We start from the raw sequence: 20,293 nt of genomic DNA, 5'->3' as shown, positions 1-20,293 counted from the left end.
GGTAGTTTGCCCCCGGTGATGCGTTGTGCAGACCTCACTACCCTTACGGTTGTGAGAGCCTTACGGTTGTGGGCGGAGCAGTTGCCGTACCAGGCGATGATACAGCCTGACAGGATGCTCTCGATTGTGCATCTGTAAAAGTTTGTGAGTGCTTTTGGTGACAAGCCAAATTTCTTCAGCCTCCTGAGGTTGAAGAGGCGCTGCTGCGCCTTCTTCACCACGCTGTCTGTGTGGGTGGACCAATTCAGTTTGTCCGTGATGTGTACGCCGAGGAACTTAACATTTTCTACCCTCTCCACTACTGTCCCGTCGATGTGGATAGGGGGGTGCTCCCTCTGCTGTTTCCTGAAGTCCACGATCATCTCCTTTGTTTTGTTGACGTTGAGTGTGAGGTTATTTTCCTGACACAACACTCCGAGGGCCCTCACCTCCTCCCTGTAGGCCGCCTCGTCGTTGTTGGTAATCAAGCCTACCACTGTAGTGTCGTCTGCAAACTTGATGATTGAGTTGGAGGCGTGCATTGCCACGCAGTCATGGGTGAACAGGGAGTACAGGAGGGGGCTGAGAATGCAACCTTGTGGGGCCCAGGTGTTGAGGATCAGTGGAATGGAGATGTTGTTTCCTACCTTCACCACCTGGGGGCAGCCCGCCTAGTTGCACAGGGTGGGGTCAAGATCCAGGGACTCAAGCTTAATGATGAGTTTGGAGGGTACTATGGTGTTGGATGCTGAGCTGTAGTCAATGAGCAGGATAGGGCAGTGTGATGGTGATTGCATCATCTGTGACAGGTAGAGTGGAGGTGATATGATCCTTGATTAGTTTCTCAAAGGACTTCATGATGACATAAGTGAGTTCTACGGGGTGATAGTAATTTAGTTCAGTTACCTTGGCTTTCTTGGGACAGGAACAATGGTGGCCATCTTGAAGCATGTCGGGACAGCAGACTGGGATAGGAATTCAGTTTTGCACGAATGCTGCCACCAATCCACGGTTTCTGGTTCGGGAAGGTTTTAATAGTCACAGTGGGTACAACATCTCCTATACGCCTCCTTATAAACTCGCTCACCGAGTCAGCGTATACGTCAATGTTGTCATCTGAGGCTACCCGGAACATATCCCAGTCCACGTGATCGAAGCAATCTTGAAGCATGGAATCCGATTGGTCAGACCAGTGCTGGATAGACCTAACCACTGGCGCTTCCTGTTTTAGTTTCTGCCTATAGGAGGGGAGCAACAAGATGGAGTCATGGTCAGATTTACCAAAAGGAGGTCGGGGGAGGGCCTTGTATGCATCACAAAAGTTAGAGTAGCAATGGTCGAGTGTGTTACTCGCTCGTGTACTGCAATCGATATGCTGATAGAATTTAGGTAGCCTTGTTCTCAAATTAGCTTTGTTAAAATCCCCAGCTACAATAAATGCAGCCTCGGGATATATGGTTTCCAGTTTGCATAAAGCCCAGTGTAGATCCTTGATAGCCGTCTTTGTATCCACTATACATGGATATACATGGCTGTGACAATAACGGAGGAGAGTTCTCTTGGGAGATAATACGTTCGGCATTTGATTGTGAGGAATTCTAGGTCAGGTGAACAAAAGGACTTGAGTTCCTGTATGTTGTTACAATTACACCATGAGTCGTTAATCATGAAACATACATCCCCGCCCTTCTTCTTACCGGAGAGATGTTTATTCCTGTTGGCGCGATACACTGCAGTACTGGCTGTACTGACTCTGACAACAAGTCCCAAGCTAGCCATGTTTCCGTGAAACAGAGTATGTTACAATCCCGTATATCTCTTTGGAAAGCAACTCTTGCCCTAAGTTCATCAACTTTGTTAACTAGGGACTGGTCATTAGCGAGTAATATACTCGGAAGCGGTGGGTGGTGTGCGGGCATCCGAAGCCTCGCTACAAGACCGCTCCGGCACCCTCTCCTCCGGCGCCGTTGTTTTGGGTCGGCCTCTGGAATCAGTTTGAATGACCTGGGAGGTTCAGACAAAGGATCCGCTTTGGGAAAGTCGTATTCCTTGTTGTAGTGCTGGGTGTGCTGGTAAGTTAACGTCTCTCTGATATCCAATAGTTCTTCCCATCTGTATGTAATAACACTTAAGGTTTTCTGGGCTAACAATGTAAAAAATAATACATAAAAAAACAAAATACTGCACAGTTTCCTAAGGACTAGAAGCGAAGCTGCCATCTTGAAGTTAATTAACAAAATTAATAGAAAGTCTCAAAAAACCTATTAAAATCTGTAAGTAATGTCCAATTAAATTAATTTCCCTGTACCCTTTGGCATTGAACGTGGTTTTTCAAAGACCACGTAGTGCAATGCCGTATGGATTAGTAAACACTGACAATCAACACAATCAGAATGACAGTCTCACTGGATTTACAAAATAAATGTAAGGATTGTTGAGGCGGACCCTATTAACATACAGTGCCTTTGGAAAGTATTCACACCCCTTGACTTTTTCCACAATGTTATGTTACAGCCGGAATTTAAAATGGGTCAAAAATTTAGATTTTTTGGTCATTGGCTTACCCACGATATCCCATAATGTCAAAGTGGAATTGTGTTTTTCAATATTTGTACAAATTAATTAAAAATGAAAAGCTGAAATGCCTTCAGTCAATAAGTATTCAACACCTTTGTTGCATGGACTCACTCTGTGTGTAATAATAGTGTTTAACCGGATTTTTGAATGACTAACTCATATCTGTACCCCACACATGCAATTATCTGTAAAGACCCTCAGTCAAGCAGTACATTTCAAACACAGATTCTAAATAAATACAATTATTTAAAAAACTGCAGACATTAAATATCCCTTTGAGTATGGTGAAGTTATTAATTACACTTTGGATGGTGTATCAATACACTCAGTCACTACAAAGATACAGGTGTCCTTAACTCAGTTGCCGGAGAGGAGGTAAACTACACAGGGATTTCACTTTGAGGCCAATGGTGACTATAAAACAGTTAAGAGTTTAACGGCTGTGACAAGAGAAAACTGAGGGATGGATCAACAACATTGTAGTTACTCCACAATACTAACCTAATTGACAGAGTGAAAAGAAGGAAGCCTGTACAGAATCAAATGATTATGTTTGGGGTAAAATCAATACAACACATTACTGAGGACCACTCCATATTTTCAAGCATAGTGGTGGCTGCATCATGTTATGGGTATGTTTGTAATCATTAAGGACTGGGGAGTTTTTCAGGATAAAAAATAAACGTAATGGAGCTAAGCACAGGCAAAATTCTACCACCAGACACTGGGAAATTAATTCACCTTTCAGCAGGACAATAACCTGAAACACAAGGCCAAATCTACACTGGAGTTGCTTACCAAGAAAACAAGTGAATGTTTCTGAGTGGCCAAGTTAGTTTTGGCTTAAATCTACTTAAAAATGTATGGCAAGACCTAAAAATGCTTGTCTAGCAAAGATCAATAACCAATTAGAGAGCTTGAAGAATTTTGAAAAGAATAAAAGGCAAATGTTGCACAATCCAGGTGTGTTAAGCTCTTAGACTCACAGCTGTAATCACTGCCAAAGGTGGTTCTATAAAGTATTGACTTAGGGGTGTGAATACATATGTAAATTATATATTTCTGTATTTTATTTTCAATGCATAAAAAAAATGGGGTAATATGTGTAGATGGGTTCTTTTTTTTGTAATTCATTTTGAATTCAGGCTGTAACACAGCAAAATTTGGATTAAGTCAAGGGGTAGGAATAGTTTCTGAAAGCACTGTAGTAAACAGTACCAGTGTCTATTGCATATGATCCAATGAAACTGGTTTGCTGGATAATTAACCATTTTAAAGTTTCTTACATGGTTTCTTGGTGGGGAGGGAAGGTGTGGGCGGAATGGGTTTGGGTTATTTTTGTATGTATTTCTTTGATTGTTTTTGTACCTGTAACCCCCCCTCTGAAAAAAGATGATATAACTAAATAAAACGTTGGCTCTGAAAGACTTACTTTATTGCATGTTAACAGAAACACCCATATCAATAGCATAGTCAAACACATTGTAAATAAACAGCAAACCAGACCTTTAGAACATCAACACATTCACCAATGCTGCCCTCTTGTGAGGACAAGGCATCAGTGGACCATGCAGAAATATTACAGTAACAGCAGTGACTTTTTCTTCACAATGAAAAGAGGTGGAGGGTGGTCAACAAGTGCTGTAATGTCGCAAAAGGAAGAACTGCAAAAGTTAGTTCAGTGGTCAACAAGGGCTGGAATGACACAAAAACGAGTACTACAATGTCAGTTAGCTTTTGGTTAAAATGTCAAATGGACATACATTTTATTATTTTAAGGTTAAGGGCAGTCCAGAATATTCTTACTGTTTGAGTATTTTAGTATGTCTGGAATATTAGAGCATACACAAGAGACTCTTTTGCTTTGTTAGAACAATTTGTTCAATAAATAAACAAATAAAGAAAGTAGATATTCAAACAAATGCCATACAAGTCAGGTTTCTTATGATGGAATCATAACACACACGGAAAAGGTTAGGCTATGGTAGGGATCAATTACGTATTCTGTGTGTTGATGTGGCATGTAACAGTATTTGCTTGCTTTTTGCTAATGTGTTCATCAGTGTTCATCTACAACTATTCTAACATGATACAATCCTCTCAATGAGCACTACAGTACATTGCCAGCATTGGTTGGTTAGCTTGGTAAGTGATTAGAGCTGTGATATCATTCACTTTAAAATACATGAATGTGCAAAACTAGACTAAAAACAATGAACAGAATCATATTATGTAAAGCAAGAAGCATCCTGAATACATCACTATACAGTATTATGACACGGTAGTGATAAAGGCTTGTATTATTTGGTCTCAAAAAGTGTGATGCCACCAAAAAACAACAAAAGAAGCAATGAAAGTATACCTACATACAATTTTACATTAGCTTCAGTTAGTCCCTAGAATCCTCCAATCCATGCAGTGACCGTGTTAGAAACTAAGACCTTGATTAGTTGATTATTTGAAACTGCTGTGTTAGTGTTGGGCTAGAACAAAAGCCTGCATACCCTCTTCAGGATCAGAGATGTAGAACCCCTGTCCTATATGTTCATCCTTCACTTTCTGCATCCACGATAATACTTATAATCATAGTCTCGTAGCTTTGCAAACATCCTCAAAATGAATAACATTGGTAACAATTGACATTTCTTCCCATTTTATATAGCTTAATAATTACTGAGGCAATACAGGTTTGAGTGCCTTCATTTACGGCAAAACAGTTATATGTCATTCATGGGAATTTGACCTGCTAGTCACCACACCATCTCCTTAAAAAGCTGAATTCGCAATTAACCCCTAGCCCCTATACCCCTTGGCGTTCCTGTAGATCTGAAAGGATATGAAAGGTTTGAACAGTATGTAGGCCAAATTCTTCACCTTGCCTTCAGGTAGGCTGGGTGGAATTTCCACCACCTATCTAATCGTTTCAGATCTATAGAAGTGTCTAGGGCTCGATTTGGAATTCAGATTAAGACCTACACTGTTGCGCATATAATCCGGCCCAAGTGGCTGGAGTGGAGGATGAAGGAGGTTCAGTTTAGGGCTCAGCCGCCTCGATGGGCTCCACCTGTGGGTCAGTGGGGGGAGTGGAGACCTCCTCTACCTGGTCGGAATCGGGTTCAGTGACAACAACGGCCACCTGCTCAAGGAGAGAGGCGGAGAGATAAAGACTGAGAAAGAGACAGTTATTATATTGACATGTAATGTTTGACATTAGAATAATCTATTACTCAAACACATCAAGGTAATCAAACCTCAAGAGATGCACAGTAAATGGTAACCAACAGTTCTAAATGGATAAGCCATTTTAGGCTGGCACTATATGGTAGGCTAACCCCTTCGGGCTAGCTAGGCCCTACCTGAGATGCTGCAGCCTGCACAGCAGGGGGACCTGCCGGGGGGCGAGTCTGGGGGTAGGCTGGGCGCTGAGTTCCACTGGATGACTAGAGAGAGAGAGCAAGAAAGAGGAAATTAAAGGGAGAACAAGACATGAACTTGTGATGTTCAGTACCTATATGCAATAGAGGGTTCACCCTGCCATTTTCTTTTATACATGAAGAGTATCATTTTTGTTTTCTTAAAACAGGCACAATTTGCACTGAAAGAACTCACAAACCTTAAAGTAAAATGTCTTAAAACTTACCATACAACAAAGTCCTTAAGGTGGCAATTATTTATGCACATATGGGGGAATTCAGATCCGACTTCTCTCCACGTGTATTCTGACGCCCGCAAGGTACCCTTATTGTTATAGTTTTCTCCTCTTCCAATATTTAATGGATTGAACAACTGAATGGCAACTTTCAGGATAATCAAACCACTGTAGTTTTTATTCACCAATATATTTGTCAGTAAAGGCTCTCCAAACCTGTTTTTTTAAAGAAGTAGGTAGATCCCTAAATATGTTCTTAACCCTTAATAATGTTCAGATCACATACTTTTTCAATTTACCAATTGGTGCTAAAACTGAGATATGCATAGGCCTATAATTGTATGGCTTTCTTTCACTGATCCCTAATATTCTGAACCCGTTCTCTCAATATATTATAGTGACTGTCGAGAAAATTTGAATTAAAGGTGCACCGTATTTAAAGGGATGGCTTTAGATAACTGAAAACCCCATTGAATGAAAAGTCCATGAGGAAATCAGTTGGCCAGCAAGTGGGAGGGTTTTCAGCAGTTTAAATAAATGTATTCAGTGCGCATAAGGGAGCCACTCTCAAAGAGCTTGTTGCGCACCTGCGTAAAGTAAGTCTGAATACCAAATACTGAGAAGCGCAGGAAAGGCAAACATTTCCTAAGTCTGAATCGAGCCCATATAAAATAAACAGATTGAAATATATTTTCACATGCAGCAAACACCATCTGCAGTGTTCTAAATTGTTACAGCTTTTAAATCGCAATGCCCGGGCAGCGCTGCACATGTAAAATGGTGCTTGGAGCATTTTAGAATGCCCTTTCCCATGTGTTCTGTTATATGTGGGTTCACCTGCATTCCACCACTTGAGGCCAGCACACTGAGGCCAAACAGCATGGCTGTGATGCAGATGAGCAGCTCCAGAATAAGGAAGATAACCAGAGTACCTATGATGCCGTCAATCAGGAGCTATAAGAAACCACCCATGCAGGAGAGAGACAGGTGAAGAAAGACATGCGGGATGGACAGTGGTATTGTGGTCCAGAGAAAAATGCTTGATATTACAGTAGCATCAATAAATTCCATACAGCATCAAATGAATGCAATTACGGGACAAAAAACATTGTCCAAAAAGCAAACTATAATGTCAGATCTTATTAATTAATTAATTTAGCAAGATAATACAAACAGATGTCAAACTAGGCCTTTTGAATAGCCATATAAATCAATCACATGAAAGTGAATAAAATGTATAACAATTAATAACTATCTAAACATACGATTGGGTAAGATGTTATTTAACATTTTTGCCGCAATACCTTTTCGGGTAATGTTTTGTTATAGTAACTATACGAACAAGGCAGAAATACTGCTACCTACCAAGTGTTAGCATTGACCAGAACAACAATAGTTCTACAATAGTGGTCAACTACTTACTTTACATTTCATTTCGATCAGCCCAGTGCATTTCCTGAAACAATGTTGCTGCAGTAAACAGTAAACACAAAGAAAGACATGTTCCATTTTGAAGAACAATTACACTTTCCCTTGAAACTACATTAACCTAGATAAGATACTCATATGGTGTGTTTCTATTCTATAAACAGCAACTCTTCATATGTTCTTACATATTTTTTATTTAAAAATACGGCAAAAATACAATGGATGATTGACTGTATCATCAATTAAAACCTTAATAGTGTCATCAAAAATAGAAATGTCATTTACATTCAATTCTAGATCTCACACATGTTTCGTACTGTTCTATATGAGGACTAAGTTTGAGCAGTCGTGTTAGCATAGTAGAATATGTGTGTATGCTACCTCCTATGCAGACACAGAATAAAGTGGGTCAAAGACTTTGATGCATGACCCCATTTTGACATAGCTCCCACCATAAATAGTTTAGGCCAAATTGTTCCATTACAGCCTTTTTACAGTTTAGAACAATGTTGTTAAAATTGGTCAAAGCCTTGCCACAATAATCAAAATCCAAAACTCCTTTGCTGAATGTAAAAAAAATAGGTTGTTTTTTAATAATTCTGGGTAATACCAAACCCTAAAACACTTATTACATGTTTCATCAATGATTGCTTTAATTTGCTGTTTTTATTAAACAATAATGACATTTAAAGTATTTTTTTTGTGGTAGTGATATCTACTACTAATATAAGATGTGACAGAAAAAGAAACGCCTGCATACTTAATTGACAAATTTAAAGTTGTTGTGGGATGTTTTTTTTGTATATTCATATGTTTTGATAAAGTGGTCATAAATCATGTGTAATGGGAGCAATGTTGAAATATAGGCCATTAAAAAAATCCACTTGGCGGCCGAAATAAAGGTATGCATGTCTGCCAGTATTCCTTGGTGGAGATTGGAGTGCCTAACTCAAAACAAAAAAATATTTGTGTAGATGAAATACTCATGAAAACCATGTAACTGATCCTCTCCGTCATTACTGTATGGTTTGAAGCTGGGTGCTGTGCTGAACCAATTAATCAACTAATGTTTTTAATGCTTATTTTATGGAAAACTTTGCTTTAATCAGATGTACTGTATATAGGCCACACGTTGCTTTTAACTAGCAGCACATGGCAAAGGAAAATATACACTGACTATACCAAACATTAGGAACACCTTCTTAATATTGACTTGCACCCCCCTTTGCCCTCAGAACAACAAAGATTTAAGTGCCTTTGAACGGGGTATGGTAGTAGGTGCCAGGTGCACCGGGTTGTGTCAAGCACTGCAAAGCTGCTGGGTATTTAATGCTCAACAGTTTCCCACGTGTATCAAGAAGGGTCAAACACCGAAAAGGACACCCAGCCAACTTGACACAACTGTGGGAAGAATTGAAGTCAACATGGGCCAGCATCCCTGTGGAACGCTTTTGACACCTTGTAGATTTAAAAGGTGACATCAATAAGGGATTATAGCTTTCACCTGGATTCACCTGGTCAGTCTGTCATGGAAAAACCTTAATGTTCTTAATGTTTTGTACACTCAGTGTATAATATCTTGAGCAGATAAGTGTGCGCAACACAGATTTACACATTAATCTTTGCTCATTTAAGTTAAGCGTGCTGATCTCATGTCAGAATACCGCCTTGAGTCAAGACATTACACTAATACTTCCACGAAAGACACAATAGATTTTTTTGTATAGGCTATTGTTGGATGCAACAACCCTTTTGCTCTCTATAAAAATTGAAATGTACTTCCAACAAATTCAGAGTTTTTTCTGAAATCCCGGTTGGAGGATCCCAGAATCAGGAGGGAACAGGCAGGATATCCGGAATCCTCCAACCAGGTGTCTGAAAAACCAGGGAATTTATTAAAGTTCCAGGAATTCTGCAACCCTAGTCCTGAGCAAACATTGTTTCAGAAAATGCATATCAACAACTGATACAAATGTATTCAAACAACAACGGTAACGATCTTTCAAAACATCTCTCAGAATAAATTAATTGTGAACACATTTTTCACAAAGAACTAGCTTAAAATTATATGAAATTCAGCAAATGAGTTGGGGAATTTTACATTGTGACTCATTGTATGTCTTTTGACCACATGAACTCTCAAGGGGGAGAATGTGTGACATGGTCAGCTACTCAATCAAGATGACCGAGAAGGTTGACTAAACAATGATGACTACATCAAAATTCAGCCTGCACTTCATTGTTTCTTCCTAAAATTATGTCATTCTTCTAGACGCTTTTTTTTATAATGTTATTCAATTTACAAATGTATGTACAATTTTTTATATGCAAATGTACACTATCGTTCAAAAGTTTGGGGTCAATTAGAAATGTTCTTGTGATTGAAAGAAAAGCACATTTTTTGTCCATTAAAATAACATAAAATTGATCTGAAATACAGTGTAGACATTGTTAATGTTGTAAATGACTATTATAGCTGAAAACGGCTGATTTTTAATGGAATATCTACACAGGCTTACAGAGGCCCATTATCAGCAACCATCAATCCTGTGTTCCAATGGCACGTTGTGTTAGCTAATTCAAGTTAATCATTTTAAAAAGGCTAATTGATCATTAGAAAACCATTTTGTAATTATGTTAGCACAGCTGAAAACTGTTGTCTGATTAAAGAAGCAATAAAACTGGCCTTCTTTAGACTAGTTGAGTATCTGGAGCATCAGCATTTGTGGGTTCGTTTACAGGCTCAAAATGGCCAGAAACAAAGAACTTTCTTCTGAAACTCATCAGTCTATTCTTGTTCTGAGAAATTAAGGCTATTCCATGCAAGAAATTGTCAAGAAACTGAAGATCTCGTACAACGCTGTGTACTACTTCCTTCACAGAACAGCGCAAACTGGCTTTAACCAGAATAGAAAGAGCAGTGGGAGGCCCCGGTGCACAACTGAGCAAGAGGACAAGTACATTAGAGTGTCTAATTTGAGAAACAGACGCCTCACAAGTCCTCAACTGGCAGCTTCATTAAATAGTACCCGCAAAACACCAGTCTCAACATCAACAGTGAAGAGGCAAGACTCTGGATGCTGGCTGTTTTTCTTTCAAAAACAAGGACATTTCTAAGTGACCCAAAACTTTTGAACGGTAGTGTATGTAAAAATTGTTTATATGCAAATTGATGTAATAATTCAAGGTATACTGTTAGAATGACTGGTTACCACAGCATGCAGCTCCAGTCTCCGGCAGTGTTCACAGTGGTAGGAGTCCTGGCGGTAAGGCAGGTGTTTGGACATCAGGCCCAGAGCAGCCGTGGAGAAGGCAGCACTAATCAAGTGCAGCACCAGGGTACATTTCACCTGGGGAGAGAGTACACCACTACACTGAATACACCCAGATTGACAGAAAATATTATACATTGAAAGTTAGTTTTTTGGGGTTTGTGTGATTTCTTATAATCGCCTACATCACTCACAAAGATCAGTGGTCACACTCTGCCATAACAGGAGTAAACATACCTCCAAGAATGGTGTGCAGCATTTCGGGATAATGTGTTGTTCGGTACATACTGTTGAAAAATGCAGCAAAAAATGTAACCAGCTGAATGCACGCCAATTGCATTATACCCACCCAAAAGAGAGAAGGCTTCCTGCCCGCGTGGACAAGGACCGACCCAGACAGGATGAGCTGTGGGAGTATACCCATAACAGAATAAGACACATGACTCACAGGTCAGATTACACACCTATACAGAGATTAAAATAACTGATTCAACAAAATAAATGATCTATTCTAGAAAATTGCCATTGTAGGGCTGTAAGCCTATTCATGTGTGCTGGATCAGGGTTGGAGCGAAAGCCTGCAGGAGGTTAGCTCTCCAGGAGGAAGGTTGGCCTGATCTGGCCTAAAGACACACTGCCAATGTAGAGGGCGCTGTTGTAATAGTTGATACCTGGCCAGTAAATTCTGACTGGTACGTGTCATCTGGACTAGGTAGAAGTTGCCCTTACTAACTGATATAGGGCTGGGATTGATTTTATTGCCCTAATGGTTAAGATTAGGATTGGGGGTAGGGACATCTAATTGTAGATCTTTGGTTGGGGTCAGCAATGGCTCACTCACCTGTAAGACAACGATCAAAAGGACAGCGACATCACCAGTGAAGTGGATCTCGTGGAGCTGCAACACAGAGGCGCTCAGGCAGAGGACAAGACACCCGATGATGATCTGGACGGCCTGTGACAATACATTAAGAACTCTCATCAGTACCATTAAAAGGACATTATGTGGTTCGATGGCTCATCTACAGCAAAGTGTTTGGTAACCCCATAGTTGTGTTCAGAAGGACACACCATAACAAAACATTTTGAAATTCGAAAACGGAATTGGGCCTTCGTTATTAAGTCCAGGAATCACTCCCTGATTCATTTTTTTCCTGTTTCATTTGGTGCCTACTGAACAAGACCCAGTTATGGGTTTGATTCAGGCATGGGAATATAAGAGTCTCCTAAATGAATATATTATCATTATATTATAAGGTAACGTAATGATGCTTTATTCTACAGTACAGAATTTAAGCTGTTATTGATTCATATCATATCCTTATAGTGTATCACAACGATCTGTATTGATGACTGAAGTATTGGTGTCTCTGAGGGGTCTTTGGCCTGGTTTGCTAACTACCTCTCTCAAAGAGTGCAGCGTTTAAAGTCAGAACATCTGCTGTCTCAGCCACTGCCTGTCACCAAGGGTGTACCCCAAGGCTCAATCCTAGGCTCCACGGTATTCTCAATTTACATCAACAACATAGCTCAGGCAGTAGGAAGCTCTCTCACCCATTTATATGCAGATGATACAGTCTTACACTCAACTGGCCTAGGTTAAATCTAGACTTGGTTTCCTCTATCGTATTTGCTCCTCTTTCACCCCAGCTGACAAGCTAACCCTGATTCAGATGACCATCCTACCCATGATAGATTACGGAGACATAATTTATAGATCGGCAGGTAAGGGTGCTCTCGAGCAGCTAGATGTTCTTTACCATTCGGCCACCTATGCTCCTTATATGACACATCACTGCACTCTATACTCTTCTGTAAACTGGCCATCTCTGTATACCCATCGCAAGACCCACTGGTTGTTGCTTATTTATAAAACCCTCTTAGGTTTCACTCCCCCCTATCTGAGAAACCTACTGCAGCCCTCATCCTCCACATACAACACCCGTTCTGCCAGTCACATTCTGTTAAAGGTCCCTAAAGCATACACATCCCTGGGTCACTCGTCTTTTCAGTTCGCTGCAGCTAGCGATTGGAACGAGCTGCAACAAACACTCAAACTAGACAGTTTTATCTCAATCTCTTCATTCAAAGACTCAATCATGGACACTCTTACTGACAGTTGTGGCTGCTTTGCGTGATGTATTGTTGTCTCTCCCTTCTTGCCCTTTGTGCTGTTGTCTGTCTCAACAATGTTTGTACCCTGCTTTGTGCTGTTACCATGTTGTGTTGCTACCATGTCGTTGTTATGTTGCTACCATGCTGTGTTTTCATGTGTTGCTGCCATGCTATGTTGTCGTCTTAGTGTAGTCTTTATGTAGTGTTGTGTTGTCTCTCTTGTCGTGATGTGTGTTTTGTCCTATATTTTTATTCCCAGCCCCCATCCCCACAGGAGGGCTTTATTGTCATTATTGTAAATAATAATTTGTTCTTAAATGACTCGCCTAGTTAAATAAAGGTTTTTAAAAAATGCCTATGTGAAGACGTCACTCACCCCCAAGGTTTTAGGCTCCACCTTCTGGAAGGAGCCCACTTGTCCTGAGGTGAGATTGCCAGTGGGAGGCAGGGGGTCCTGGCTTTTGAGGCCCATGTTGTCGAGGCTGACAAGGCTTTAGATGCAGAAAAGCTACACAAAATGGCATAGATAAACAGTAACGAACTGAGAAAATGATGGACAAGGCAATGAATGAAAGCTGCAGTAAATTACTGGAGGACTATACAAAGATGAAAAGAGTTATGAGGAGGGGAAAATTTATGTTTTTTGAGGAACCCAGCAATAATAAAGACAGCTAAAATGAAACTGCAGGAAATCTTTTTGCAGGATAATATGAGGAATTTGGGATACTTCATTGACATTGGTTGTAAACACGCCATCTTTGGTTTGAACAAATATGCATAGGCATTAGTGGGCAAAACCTGCAATTTGTCTTGACAAAGGTTATTATGAACTCTGGGAACAACAGGCAATTACAGGTCATTGTGATCTTGAACATGCAGGCTCTCAATTACATTTTAAAAATAACATAAATATATGACGTAAACGACCAAGAACTCTTCGTGAACATACAATATCATGTTTGCATTCCAATTAACTTCAAAATATTTCAGAGGGAGATAAATTGAGACGTCTGCCGCTGGTGACAAAAGAGCAACATCAGGACCGCAGTCGATTTTGGCAATTCTCCCAACCCTGTACTGCGCCATCATCACACAACTTTAACCCATGTGAGGACGAGCTCATCATCATACTATAGATTATCTTCTTCACAAATATTGAACATAAAGCTTTAGTCAGAAAACAGATAAATATCTGCAATGTTCTGTGGTCGTCAAATTAGATAAATACGGGTAGGATATTGTAAGTTTAACCATACACCTGCTAATTTGGGCTACATAAGACAGGAATGTGCTACGTCATGTCCCAGTTAGACCATCTCACAAAGCAAGCCGCATTAAAGTGTGTATTCTGTCTTACCTCCTCTGGTTCGAACAAGAAAGTTATTCCTTTATTTATTTTCTGATTTATAATGTCGATAAGGCGCGTACAGCTACTCCTAACGCGTTGGTGTTGATGGGAGCTAAAAAAACAACAACTAGCGGAGACGCAATGCGTGTGTGCTGTAGGTGGATGGACGTGTTTCACTGCAGTGAGGCGCGGGATGCGCTGCTGCACCGAAGTGCGTGTGCATGTGTGCGCGTGTGTGCTGCGGCACTCTGGAAGAAAGACATGCATGACTCATGCTTTTTTTTTAAACTTGCATAGCAATGGAGTAGTTGAGATGAGAATAGTGTAAAATAACATATATTCATTATTTGCTGCTAGACCAAAGGATTTTAAATCAGAGAGATAAAAACGCCTGTGGTTAATAGTGATCAAAAGTATCCCAAAAACGCAGCACAGGGGCAATGTCCTACATTTTTATCGGACATTTATCCTACATTTTTATCTGATGCAAGACGACATGCATCAGGGCGGTCCCATACTCAATGCAGGTATCCTGTATAGCAGCGTGCCCTATGCAATCTAAACTCAAGGACTTGTGAAGCTTTACCTAAGGTGGGGTTCCTCTGCTCAGAGGCATGCCAGATTTTACACCGCCTGGATATACATTTTATGTATCTGTTAACCACATCATATGTTATAGCAATCTGTTGCCCTGATGCAGTGGCAACCCGTCATTCAGGGCACGTGGGGGGGGGGTGCCTTCCTGTTTTGCATGTAATTTTGGCTTTAATATGTGTCCCATATCAGTTTGCAAACAATGTAAAAAAAAAAATATCATTGAGTTAATAAAGCCGCATACAAACATGGTCTCTTTTTTGTTTTCTTGAGTAAGGCAGCTCCAAAAGGCAGGTGTTTCAGCCTAGCTCAGTGCTTTCTGTGGAGGTGAGGCAAGCCAGCAGAAAATACGGAGCACTGCACCGTGATTGGCTCTGTTCTGTCACTCATGGAGACACTACGTCAGCGCCAAGTCTAAGGGTAGACCTCAACAATTCTAGCCCCTTGGGTGCTGCCGTAGAGTTACATTAGAAGTGCCCATCCAAGAAGGCTCAAGGTCATTGGCCACAGATAAAATGACGTCAAATCACGTTATATGTACAGTAGCTTTGATTGGACTGATCATGTCAACATCATACTTTCAAAATCTTAGCTAGCAGTCATCATCATGAATCAAGTCGACAATCTACTGGCAAATCCTTTTTAATCCTTGTCATATGAAGAGAAATAATGAAGAGAAATTATAGATAAAATGTATCGGTGCTCATTGGCCATTGGACATAAACATTACACAACAAATTCAACAATGAGTTGTTTGGAAGGAATCCGTGGCTAACTGCAAGCACTGCAAAGCGATCATTAGCCTGCTATTCAGTGGATTGGCTGTGTGATCCCAAGTCTAAGATTAAGGGTCTCTTTTCCTAGTTTAAAATGATAAACATTCAACATTGACCATGCTGTCAATGAAGCATGATTTGTGCCGTGCTCAAAAGAACTGTTAACTCGGAACTGCAAAATCTGATTTTAGTGAGTTCAAGACAACTGGGAACTTGGGAAAAAATGAGCTACGACTGGGAAAATACATTTTTAACTTTCTAGAGCTACGACCTGAAGATCACTGACATCATCATGATTCAACCCTTTTTACTTCTTCGAGTTCCCAGTTGTCTTGAAAGCACCATAAATCCAGAGAATGGCAGACTTTGATGACAAAATTTGCCCACGAAGGCATGTCGCTCCACCTTCCTGTTCAAGTGAGCACAGCAAAACAAGGAGAGTCCAAAAATGTCTTGTATGCTGCTGCATAAATTATGTAATATGCCAAGGAGATATGTATACTGTATGTAAGAAAGTAATACAAGGTATATGTTGTGTAGTAAGCTGTTAGTAAGCCTTGTGCCTCACCCTAAGAATTTGGTCTATTTTCACCCCTTAATTCCACCTACTGTTCTGACTTGTTGGTGCACGTGTAGCCTATAACCTGTTTTTGAGAAATATAATCATTGAATATTGTAAGAGCTTTGTTTGCTTATATGCCCCCTTTATTTATCCTACGGTTCTGCTTTGGTGTACAGGGAGAACACTGTAAGAACGGCCCATGTTCTGAAATCTGTGAAATGTGCTGAACAAATAATTATATTGACTACGTCCATCCTAGCTCACTCATTAATATCTTACACTTGGAACAAACCAACAGCGTCATGGCACAAAATAGTATGTATTCATCTGGATATGTATGCAGCAATAGTTCAACATTTACCTTCCGCAACCATTTCGGTCAAGCCGTCTAGACATACAGTTTGACGCATATGTTCGCACCACACCGAACGCTTTGCAACTGCCTCTACAGCGCAATGCTGCAAGGCAAACAGCGTTTCATTGGAAATGAATGTAATTCTGGTGTACTAAAATACAATGACGCTGTCGTTGTGATCGAAGTGTTACGGATTACGGATTGCCTCTTATCCGCTTGTCGTCCCTTTAGGCCATAGTTTGTACTTCTCAATTGTCAGTAGAAACCGCATTTGTTTAAGCAAGTCAGCAATATCAGCTATGTTTTTTTTAAAGGCAGTAAATGAGGCTGAATGAACTGTTTCGCTGCCAGATAAGGCTCTGCTGATAGCCAGGTGTAGCAGTGGTAAGGTGTTGGGACTGCTGTTGGGGCTCTGCTGTTGGGAGAGCTTTATGTAGGGCTCCAGGGTCGCGCAGCGGTCTAAGGCACTACATCTCAGTGCAAGAGGTGTCACTACAGTCCCTGGTTCAAATCCAGGCTGTATCACATCTGGCCGTGCTTGGGTGGCGCACAATTGGCCCAGTGTTGTCTGGGGTAGGCCGTCATTGTAAATAAGAATTTGTTCTTAACTGACTTGCCTAGTTAAAATAAAAATGTAGGCCCTAACAATTGTGGACACCGTTATAGTGCAATTTTAGTGTTGTGTAGTGGCTTTGCTGGCATGCATCCCACTTTAAAAATAAAAAAATCCCCCCCACCAAAACTGATGTCTGCCCGCTTGCCTTTTTAGTTTAATTCTCCTGCACTCTCTCTCTCCTCATTAATACGTCTCCAACAGCATCCTGGAGAGGCGTGGACAATCTAAATATTTTGCGCCCCTGCATTTGGTAAAGTGGGCGCACTGGTCATCACCGGGCGACATCAGCACTCACCTAAATAGCCCTCATGCCACTGGGTGAGAGAAGTTTCGATTTTCTAGGCAGAACAATTATTTTTTTTACATTTTGTTTTTATTATTGTGATAGGCTCATGTTTTACAGGTACAGAGTACCCTCACTATTTATTTTGCCGGGATGCTATACCGGTCCGTACCGCCTTATATTCACTGCTTGTAGTGTATGTACAGTAAAGTGCTACCACCTTCAGTAACAGAATTGGCCTTGTAAAGTTCAAATTAATTGGGCATTAGAGAGGCCCAACCTTTGTTCTTTAGAGCTGGTTTGCCTTATCCTCAAAGGCAGATGAATCCTGTAGGCCACTAGCAACCATACACAATACATTAAACTGAACAGAAATATAAATGCAACATGCAACGATTTCAATGATTTTACTGAGTTACGGTTCATATAAGCAAATTAGTCAATTTAAACAAATTAATTAGGCCCTAATCTATGGATTTCATATGACTGGGCAGGGGCACGTAGGCCTACCAACTTGGGAGCCAGGCCCACCCACTGGGGAGCCAGGCGCAGCCAATCAGAATGACTTTTTCCCCTCAAAAGGGCTTTATTACAGACAGAAATACTCCTCAGTTTCATCAGCCATCAGGATGGCTGGTCTCAGACGATCCCGCAGGTGAAGAAGCCGGATGTGGAGGTCCTGGGCTGGCGTGGTTACACATGGTCTGCGGTTGTGAGGCCGGTTGGACGTACTGCCAAATTCTCCAAAATGACGTTGGAGGCAGCTTATGGTAGAGAAATAAACATTAAATTATCTGGAAACAGCTCTGGTGGACATTCCTGCAGTCAGCATGCCAATTGCACGCTCCCTCAAAACTTCAGACACGTGTGGCATTGTGTTGTGTGAGATAACTGCACATTTTAGAGTGGCCTTTTATTTTCCCCAGCACAAGGTGCACCTGTGATAATGATCATGCTGTTTAATTAACTTCTTGATATGCCACACCTGTCAGGTGGATGGATTATCTTGTCAAATGGGCAATGCTCACTAGCAGAGATGTAAACAAATGTGTTTACATAATTTGAGAGAAAGAAGCAATTTGTGCATATGGAACATTTCTGGGATCTTTTATTTCAGCTCATTAAACATGGGACCAACAATTTACATGTTGCGTTTATATTTTTGTTCAGTATATAACCTAAATAAATTGGCATTACACTGTCTCACTGGGCCTTTTCCAAAGGGGCCTAATGTGAGAGGTTTGCTGCAGCTCTGTATGATTACGGAGTCGAGTGACAGAGATTCATAGCCAAAGGCTCGAACCTACTAGTCTGGCTAACACCTAATTTCAAAGTCCTCCTGACTTCAGAGTCCAGAAAGGCTGCTTTGATGTTGAAACAATGTGTTGATAATGAAGGGGACTGCGCTTTTACTGGACGGTTCTCCTAAGTGTCTCTCTCACTCAAACACACAGGCAGAGTCACACACAGCCCGAGTGCCACCCCCTGCCATTACAACAGGTCAGATGACAGGTCTCAACTACCCAGGAAAAAAATGAACATTTGAGAGAACCAATCAAATGTTGCATTGACAAACAGCCTCCTGTCCAGACCAGTGAGTCACTGTTCTTTCTCGCTGTGTGGTCACGTGGGTCACGTCAGCTGGGCTACAAACCTACAGGCACAACCAACAAACAGATGAGCGGGTGCACTTACACATAAAAGGTATGGACAATGTAGGCGTGCATTCTCAAAGCCTGAGGATGGCAGGTTGAGGATCACTGCCCAGGTCTCCCTTGTCAATACAATCTATTAAAAGCAAAACTGATATTCTATCTGCCCCAAAATTATTTTTGTAGATCATAAAAGAAGGGTGTGTGGTGGTCAGTGGTGAGAGCTTATGATGAGGCGGGAAAATCCAGACCCCGGTGCGTCTGTGTGTTCTCATCATTTCTGGACCGATGTAATGTATGAATTATATTAACAAAATGAACTAGAAAATTAATATATTTGCTTGAAAACACACATTTCATTATATTATTGCACTGCAGTGGTAGTTTTTCTGTTTTAAGGCTTATGCTCCTATTGTAGACATACTGCCTAGTAGCCAAGATAACTTGTAGAATGTGAAACTCAATGCATTCACTCCTGCCCATTTGTTTTCAAGTGTATCTCCCCAAAAATAGTTGGCAGACAAGGCTACACAAAGAGCAAAGATAATCAGACAGTAATGGATAATTGAAGTACACAAAAAGTCCACTAGATGTCACACTGACAGAGATAAAACAAAAGTAGATAGTATAAATCAAATTATAGATGTATCTCTACCAAAAAACATATGTTAAATGTAGTGTTAGTACAAGGAACCTATACTCTCAAGAAGCGAACAATATAACCGTAAAATTTTAAAAACAGAAACAACAATATGCAACACTCGATACATTGCACCAGGAGAAAAAAACTAGATGTAAGTAAAGGGTGGTACAATAAGGGCAGGTTTCCATGACACAGATTAAGCCGAGAAATATTAGACTGAGTAGGTGTAAGTAGTGCCAAAGCCATAGTGAGGCAAACTATTCTCCAACTCGACACTAAAATTATTATGACATTCTCATCCTAATTTAGTTTTATTGTGGAACCTTTGGGCCAGCATACAGTGCATTCGGAAAGTATTCAGACCCCTTGACCTTTTCCACATTTTGTTATGTTACAGCCTTATTCTAAAATTGATAAGATTTTTTAAAAATGTAATCAATCTAT

The sequence above is a fragment of the Salvelinus namaycush genome, chromosome 32 (genome assembly GCF_016432855.1).
Source record: "Salvelinus namaycush isolate Seneca chromosome 32, SaNama_1.0, whole genome shotgun sequence".
Lineage (NCBI taxonomy): Eukaryota > Metazoa > Chordata > Actinopteri > Salmoniformes > Salmonidae > Salvelinus > Salvelinus namaycush.
Note: the sequence above shows the minus strand (reverse complement) of the source record.